This window comes from Myotis lucifugus, unplaced genomic scaffold (assembly GCF_000147115.1).
Source record: "Myotis lucifugus unplaced genomic scaffold, Myoluc2.0 scaffold_91, whole genome shotgun sequence".
Taxonomy (NCBI): domain Eukaryota; kingdom Metazoa; phylum Chordata; class Mammalia; order Chiroptera; family Vespertilionidae; genus Myotis; species Myotis lucifugus.
In genome coordinates, this window is record NW_005871139.1 from 4,306,570 (window position 1) to 4,316,017 (window position 9,448).

General features: G+C 38.2%; 1 protein-coding gene across 1 annotated transcript in view; it reads left to right on the top strand.

The window, feature by feature from the left end:
- Positions 1-9,448, top strand: part of DIP2B (disco interacting protein 2 homolog B) — a 150,026-nt gene that overhangs the window by 54,696 nt on the left and 85,882 nt on the right. Inside the window, exon 4 of the mRNA XM_014458244.2 lies at positions 525-653. The gene's annotated coding sequence lies outside the window, so the exon portion shown is untranslated. The remainder of the gene's footprint in view (positions 1-524; positions 654-9,448) is intronic.

Sequence of the window (9,448 nt, forward strand, 5' to 3'; positions counted from 1 at the left end):
TTCTTGATGAGACAGTAAATGTTGAGAGGGCAGAATAAGGGAACAGACCACGGACTGGAAAGGACCACTTCAGGGGCGACTCCAGTTGGAAGAGGGCCTACTAAGTATGACTTGAATCTATGTTTGCATAATAAGCACCCTGCTTTTGCTTAAATGATCTGTTTATTTGGAGTAACTTATGTTTGGGGAGGTTAAGGCTCTGCAAGCTGTTCTTTGTACTATATGTAGGATTAGGGGTCTTATACCTGCTCCACCAGTTCTTGCAGTCTCTGGGATGTCTTACTCATTTTGTATAGATTTTGCTATTTCTTTCCTATCACCTATTCACAGTTATGGCTCTAAGATGATTATTTTTTCACCTGAATGTCTATCATTTTTTGGTATGAACATTATAGCTCTCTCACCCTTTACTATAGATGGGGTAATAATACCTACCTCAGAGTGTTGTAGGAAGAATGTGAAGTGCTAAGAAAATGTTAGCTATTATTTTATCGGATAACCATCTTCCAAACTTCCTTTTTTAGAAACTGATTCAGCAGCACAGAAAGAACATAGAAACCAGACACCTGCTCCATCTGCAGCTCAAACTTCCGCTCCTTCCAAGTACCACCGATCTCGATCTGGGGGAGCCAGGGATGAACGATATCGATCAGGTGAGAAGGAACTGGAAGTTATCAGTGGCATAGTTTTTACTGACTTAGTAGGAACCGTGTATCCTGAGAGCTTCTAACGTTTGTTCTCTTTCCTTGAAGTACCAACAGGTCTATATTGATTCATTTATCAGTCATTTATTGAGTGCCTATTATGTGCCAGGTATTGTAGATACTCAATATTTACTGGGGATACAGCGGCAAATAACATGTTTCTGTGCTCCAGGGCAGACGGGGAGCCAGACAAGTACAAAGGCAATGCAGATAAATAACTAAGAAAGCAGAGGGCCAGAGTCACACAGGGTGGTATGTAGGGAGAGCTCAGTGGACTCTTTTGGAAGAGGCAGGTCCTTCTGCATTTGCCAAAGCTGTTAATTAACTGATGGACCTGGAACAAAAACACAATACAATTTCAAATTAGTAAACTCTTAAATTTTATTTCTTCTGACCTAAAAAGTACCCATTGGAAGGGAAAGGGGACATGCTGTGGCTGGCAGTGGGAGCATGCTCTGCCATCCCATGTCCAGGACCGATGAGCAGAGAAACACATCAGAGATCCTCATGGGGATGTGGGTGCAGCGAGCCCGTCCCATCCCCTTCTCCTTGCTGCCCGTTATAGTCTCTGCAGCACATTTATTGTGCCAGGAGACGAGCTGGAATACAAACTTACTTTCCCTAGATTTTTGACTCACTTGTGCCAGCCAAAGTTACCTTAACCTTTTTTTAAATTGAAAAACAGGGTGTTCGTTGCCTCCTCTCAGAAACTGCTTCAGAGAAAATGAGGTAAAGGATGTGGATGCAGAGCTCCGTCAGCCGTTTTGTGAGCTGATTTTATTAGAAATATATTTTCACACACTGGAAGGAAGGGTGGAGAAGTATTCAATTAAAAAAAACAGAGGCTGCATGCCACACCAGAATTTTCCTTTGTACCTAACCTGCCGTAAGCGAACAGGGGAGGCTTTCTCAGAGAACAAGGCATCTAACTGAGTCAGGGCAGAAAGACAAAAGTTGCCCAGGTAAAAGGGAAAGAGCATGAGAAATTACCTGAAAACAATTCTTTATGGCTGCAACTTAGAATGCAAGGCCCCAGAAGGAGGTGGGAGATGAGGCTAGCAAGATTACCAGGGACCAAACCTGAAGGAATCTTGAACAGCATTGAAGGATTTTCAGCAGGGCAGTACATAATCAGAGTTGTATTTGTTCTAGTTACAGGGGTGGGCAAACTTTTTGACTCCAGGGCCACAATGGGTTCTTAAACTGGACCGGAGGGCCGGAACAAAAGCATGGATGGAGTGTTTGTGTGAACTAATATAAATTCAAAGTAAACATCATTACATAAAAGGGTACGGTCTTTTTTTTTTTTTTTTTTTGTTTTATTCATTTCAAACGGGCCGGATTCGGCCCGCGGGCCGTAGTTTGCCCACGGCTGAGAGTAGCTCGTTCCAGCTGTAGACAGTATGCTCTGCCACTACTGTGTCCCAGTGCCTGGCACAGTGCCTAACATATATGAGTTAAAAGGGTAACTTAGAGAAAGGAAGGAATGAAGGTAGCTATTAGTTAAGAATGGATTTGTGGGAGGTAATGCTGGATGTAGAAGAGTATTATGTCCTAACTGGTATCTTCAGTGGTTAAGTGTCGGCCTGCACACCAAAGGATTGCAGGTTCTATCCCTGGGGCCCCAGATGGGGCAATCAATTGATGTGTCATTCTCACATGGATGTCTGTCTGTCTGTCTGTCTCCCCCTACCCCCCTTCCTTCCACTCTCCAAAAATCAGTAGAAAATACATCCTTGGGTGAGGATTAAAAAAAATAGAAAAGTATATCAGAAGTTCCTATTTGTTGCCAAGACATAAGTCTGATTTCCCAGGAACCCAGTGTTGCCTTTTGAGGCTGGGACCAGGTTCAGTAGCCGTGTCAAGAGGTTTTTAGCCTTTGCAACTCTCACCCTGGCCTTCTCTAGGAGTGTTTTGTCTTTGTTTTATTGTTTGTTTTTATAGGATATAATAAAAGGGTTAGTAAAGAACCAGAAGATGATTCTCTACATCCAATGTCCAAGCTGAGGACATATGGTAAAAGGCTTTAGTGAACTCATTCCATAGTGTAAAAATTTGACCTTCACCTAGCAAAACCCAACTGTGATCTCTAGCCCCTGTTCTTTATTTTTAATTTATTCTTTTTATTTTATTTTTTCTATCACCATTTATCTCCTCCCCCAACCCCCATTCTTTTATACCTTTTTTTTCACACTTACCCCAAATATCAAAAAGTATAGTTTGCGAATCAGATGCTGGTTAGCAGACTGTTCAGTGTCTTGCTTAGGTACAGGGATATTGAAGAGGATTTAATAGGTTTTGAATAATTGTCTCGCTGGACTTCTTTTTTTAGGGTAGATGTGAAATGTAGACCAAGAGGAGGTAAAGTAGGGAAGAAAGGGTTATTTAATTGTCTCGCTGGACTTCTTTTTTTAGGGTAGATGTGAAATGTAGACCAAGAGGAGGTAAAGTAGGGAAGAAAGGGTTATTTAAAAACCCTGAAGATATTGAAAGCTGTGAGAGGACTGCAATTGCAATGCTGTCATGAAGGGAACAGAAAAGAGAAAGTATGCAAGCATGGATTTTGGTGAAAATCACATTTTTTTTTCAATATATTAGAAATTGTTCAACTAAGTAGCAAAGGAAAGCTCAGTACATTCTGAGAATTGTGGCTTCCATGAATAATAAGAAACCAACAGTAATAGCACAAGTAGAGCAAATTAAGTTACAGAATTTGATGGGAATTCAACTTCAATTCTTTGCCACCCTTTTCATGCGAAGGGTTACATTTACAAGTCACATGCAAAAATAGCTTAAGAACATAAAATATGTGTAGTGATAATCACAGGAATACAGAGTAAAGTGATGAGTACACAAAAAGGATTTAATATTGATGTCAGTAAGTTCAACAGGAAAATTATCATATTCTTCTTCTTCTTCTTCTTCTTCTTCTTTATAAGAGAAAGTTTATTTAGAAAGTCACAGAGGTAGTAGAAGAGAGCCATAGAAGAAATGGGCTCAGGAAACAGATTATAGCAAAAGAAGGATACATACCTGAGGGACGAAAGAGGGACTGAAAAATTCTCTCTTATTTGGTGGTGGCTTTATTACGACATTTCAACCAATCATGAAATAGACAGTGTTTCATGTTTCAGACTTGGTGTAAAGAGCTTATATTTATGCAGAGTTTAGATCATCTAATCTGATTCTTCTTTCTGTGCTTAGCCAACGTCTGTGTGACATTTCAAATATACTTATTCAGTACCTCTTTTTCCTGCAAATCAAGGCATGATACACCTTTCTACACACGTTTCGGTCACAAGTGTAGAAAAATACACAATTAATGGAAAGTGATCTGATTGTCATTCTTTTCTTTTTTTATTTAATTGATTTTTATAGAGAAAGGGAGAGTGAGGAAGAGAGGGGGGGGAGAGAGAGAAAGAAACATCTATTTTGTTGTTCCACTTGTTTATATATTCACTAGAGGCCCAGCGCATGAAATTCATGCATGGGTAGGTTCCCTAGGCCTGGCCTGTGATCAGGGCCGATCAGGGCCTTCCGGCTGCCGGCCGGGGCCTTCCTTTGTTCCGCACCACCCCCTGGTGGCCAGTGCACGTCATAGCGAGTGATCGATCTCCTGGTCGAACTTCCGCAGGGACAATTTGCATATTAGACTTTTATATAGAGAGATAGTTAGTTTGGTTACTTCTTATATGTGCCCTAACTGGAGATCAAACCCACAACCTTGGGGTATCCAGAGGACGCTCTAACCAACTGAGCTATCCAGCGAGGGCCTAATTGTCATTATCTTAAGTCCTTTAATGTTAATCTTTTGGGCAGTTAGCCACCTCATACAAAACAAAAGCCAAAAGGACTTTAAAGGAGTATTAGTATCACCTTATTCAGCTCAAACATTAGCGCTGGAAAATGATACCTAGCTCTCATGTGCTTCTGGCAGAGACGTCCAAAAGGTAACTGTGTCTGGGGACTGAACTTCGGAAGTGATTTCTTTATCAAAGATCAAGATGAATTGTGTGCTGGTGAATGAGTCAAATCCAGTTAACAGGGAGCAGTCTGTTCTTATCAAAAAGAGGCTTTGCTGATACAGTAACTGTGAACATCTCCTTTTCACATGCATTTATGAGCCTGGGTTTATCATGTTAGAAAATAGTTGGGTGTTTTTATTTGTTCTATGGTCTGATGCTGTGAATCCTTGTGGCAGAGAAAGATTATTCAAGTGGGCCTTTAAAAGCTTGTTTAATGTGAATAATTCCCTAGTTTTTGCAAGTTTGCTAGCACATGTTTCATATTTTATGCAAAAATAAACTTTTGGAAAGGTATATTTAATTGTTTAGTGTGAACATTTGATTTGCTGTTGTTCTCTTATTGAGAAAGTGCTTTTTCTGAGTGTAAGCAGTTAATCATTTATTTTCCAAGACAGCTAAGAGAAACATATTTCATCTAATATAAAAAGGATGCTTTTTATATTTAAACATAACTAAAATCAGGTTGTGTTTTATATAAAATGGCATCATAGATTCAATTAAATATGCCAATCTTGATTCAACTAAGTAAACCTCAGGGACACTGAAACAGTATAATAAATATAAATACAATAGAAAATATTTCACTTCAGAGCTAAGAGTAAGTTAATATTGTGGTCTTAAAGTGATAGTGCAACAGTTTGGAAATATCTTTTACACTTTCAATCTTCATACACTTTGACCCAGAAATTTCACTTCTAGGAATTTATTTTAAACATATACATATGTGCACAAAGATAAAAATGTGTATTTATGTATGTATGTGTGTTGTAGCTTTGCTTGTAGTAATATAATGATTGAATAAATTATAGTAGTACTCATATACAATGGAATTCTATGAAAGCTGATTTTAAAATTCTGTGAAGGCTCACCAAAAAATGAGGTAGATATGGAGAGATGTACAAAATATATTATAAAGTAACAAGTGCAAGATATTATGTACAATATGACCCAATTTTGTGAATAGTAATAATAATACTTTCATATATTAGTACGTACAAAGACACAGAAACTTGGAAAAATATGTACCCCAAACTATTGAGGTGCTATTATTTCTTTTTTTTAAATATATTTTATTGATTTTTTTACAGAGAGGAAGGGAGAGGGATAGAGAGTTAGAAACATCGATGAGAGAGAAACATCGATCAGCTGCCTCCTGCACACCCCCTACCGGGGATGCACCCACAACCAAGGTACATGCCCTTGACTGGAATCGAACCTGGGACCCTTCAGTCCGCAGGCTGACGCTCTATCCACTGAGCCAAACCGGTTAGGGTGAGGTGCTATAATTTCTAGGAAGTGGTGGTTCTAGGGAAATTTTTCACTTCAGCATTATATGTGTTTAGATCTTTTTTCAATATATATATTTTTCCAGTTTTCTTATTGTGGTAAAATACAAAATACATGTAACATAAAATGTATGTATATTAATTTTAAACAAAAAATGGCAAAAGATATTTTTAAAGTATGGATAAATGATTTAAAACCTTAAATCAATTATTGTTCTTATTGATTCTTACTCTAAGTATAGATTCTTCTGATTTAATGCTGGGAGTTAAATGCAATAGTAACTCCCTCTGTCATCCTAATTGAGAACTTTTGCTTATCTCTGTCCAAATCTGGTCTCTGACCTGGTGACATTTACTACGGTGGCTGCCACTGGTACACCGAGACCATTTTATTTCTATTTTAACATACTTTCTCATACTGAGGAAGGTAATTGTATTCAGTTCAGCAAGTATTTATTATAGACTTCCTATGAGTTGAGCTAGAGAAACACAGATGAAAACACAGCAATCCTTTTACAAGTTACAGAGGCAGCATGGAAGAGGGGATGACCAGGGAAGGAACCTGGGCACTGGGTACTGTCAAGGGTAAAGTCTGAGCCATTTTGAAGGATGAATAGCCATTTGCTATATAGATATCACAGGCTAAAAAAAACAAAACCACAATTTATAAAAATGGGGGAATGTGAAATGCAAAATTAACATTTCACTACGCCTCCCCATCAACACCGAATTGTGCCAAAATTAACGTGGTATCCTAATGTTACAGAGCTTAATAGTGGTCCTCCGTCTTAATGTTAAAGTGGTTGGTACCTCAGAATTTGGTAAAAATGGCGTGACTTTGTTGGCTTGCAGGTAACTCCTTGAAGTGAACTTTTCTACTTACTGACCTAACCTACCCACACATCTGCCTTTTAGTGTGTGTGTGTGTGTGTGTGTGTGTGTGTGTGTGTATATATATATATATATATATATATCTGTCTGTCTATCTAAAATAATATCCTAGAAAAAATAAAGAAAAAGAAAAAAGTGGGGAAAAATGAGTAAAATAATGTCTTAACAGGCAAGAGTGCTTGGTGTCTGTTCTGCCCTTGGCCCTTACAGCCCAGCTGTGCCACGTATGCACCATGTCTTAAACCCTTCATAAAAACAAGCCAAGAATAGAAGCAGCTACTATAGAACTGTAAAATAACATTTTCCACTTACCTTTTTAAGAAAGATGAAAAAATGGTCTGCTGCTATCTATAGATGTGAGAAAATGGACATTCTCCTATCCTGTTGGTAGAAGTGTTATTTATCAATAATGACATTAGGCATTTGGGGGTATGTTTGTTACCCATTTGTGCTTCTTCTATAAACTACCTGTTCGTTCCCTAAGCCTATTTTTTTTTAATTGGGGTTTATTTTTTCTAATTTATTTGCAAGAACCTTTTTTTTTTTTAACTTAAGGATATTAACATTCAATTTCCTTACTAGTTATAATGGTCTGTTCAGATTTTCTATTTTTTCATGATTCAATTTTTATATGTGGTATGTTTGTAGGAATTTATCACTTTCTTTTTTTTTAATGTTTTTATTGATTTTTAGATAGAAAGGAAGGGAGAGGGAGAGAGAAATAGAAACATCGATGAGAGAGACACATTGATTGGCTGCCTCTGGCACACCCTAGACCTCTTGGATCCACTGAGTCACACCAGCCGGCTATCAACTTCTTTTAGGTTATCCAATCAGGCATAAAATTATTCATGGTAATCTCTTCTATTTCTGTGGCATTGGTTGTGTTTGTTTGTTTGTTTGTTTGTTTGTTTTTCTTTCTCTTTTTTTCCCTTTGGTTTATTTTTTCTCTTTCATTTCTGGTTTTAGTTATTCGAGTATTTTCTCTTTTTTTCCCCCTGTAAATCTAGTTTAAGGTTTGTCAGTTTTGTTGCTCTTTTAAAAAAAAACAACCACAACTTTTATTTTCATTGATTTCCCCCCCCCCCCAACTTTTAAAATTCTCTATTTTGTTTATTTCTGCTCTAATCCTTGTTATTTCCTCATTTGGCTTACTTTAGTTTTAGTTTGTTCTTTTTTTTTAGTTCCTTCAGGTGTAAAGTTAGATTGTTGACTTGAGATCTTAAAATAAAAAACAAATCACTATAAAAACAATGTCAGAAGACAAATGACAAACTAAAAGAAAATATTTCTAACATACATCAGAGATAAAGAGGTACTATACCTTACATATTAAGAACTCTTAAAAATTAAGGAAAAATAAACTCAGAAACCCAATGGAAAAATGGTCATGTGACATGAGCATTCATTTCACTTACAGACAAACAAATAAACAAAAAAAACCCACATTAAATAGCCCTTAAATACTCTGTAAAGATGTTTAATCTCACTAATGATAAAAGAAGTACAAATTGAAAGTATACTGAGATACCATTTCTCAACTACCAAACTGGCAACAACAGAAAAGCTAGACAACACATTCTGAAAATGAGGCTATGGGTAAACAGACACTCCTATACATTACTGGTAGTAAGGCACTATGATAAAACTCTTCTGGAGGGGAATTTGGCAAGATGTAACAAAATTAAAAATATATTCACTTTTTGATTTAGGAGTCTCACTTGTAGGAACTTACCATGAAGATATACTCTCATCAGTATAAAAATATAATTGCATGAGGCTCTTTGTTGCATCATTATTTATAACTAAAGGCCCAGCTCACGAAATTTGTGCACTCGGGGCCGGGGGGAGCGGGTCCCTCAGCCCAGCCTACAACCCTCTCGCAGTCCAGGAGCCCTCGGGGGGTGTCCGATTGACAGCTTAGACCCGCTCCCCCCAATGTCAGTCACAAGTAGTGGGTTTCCATGTATTCACATCTCTGGCTATGAATTGGGGTTTTCATGAGCCCCTCCTCAGGTTTGATAATTTGCTATATCGGCTTACAGAAAGAACCCAGGGAAATACTGTGATCAGTTCATTATGAAGGCTACAAATGATCAGCCACATAAAAAAGGCAAATAGGGTGAGGTCCAAAGGGTCCCAAACCAGGGAGTTTCTGTCCCTGTGGTGTTTGGGATGCACCATCCTGCTGTCCTGTGGATGTGTTCACTAACCAGGAAGCTCTCCAGACCCTCTTGTTTAGGGTTTCTGTGGAAGTTCCATTACGTGGGCATACTTATTAAATGATTAGTCATTTAATCCCTAGCCCCTCTCCCATCCCTGGAGGATGGAGGGTAAGGTTGAAGGTTCCCAACTTCTTTTTAAAAAAATATGTTGTTATTTTTAGAGAAAGAGGAAGGGAGTAGGATAGAGAGATAGAAATACTGATGAGAAAGAAACATCATCAATCAGCTGCCTCCTACATGCCTCCTACTGGGGATCAAGGCCACAACCTGGGCATGTGCCCTGATCAGGCTTTGAACCGTGACCTCTTTGTTCCTGG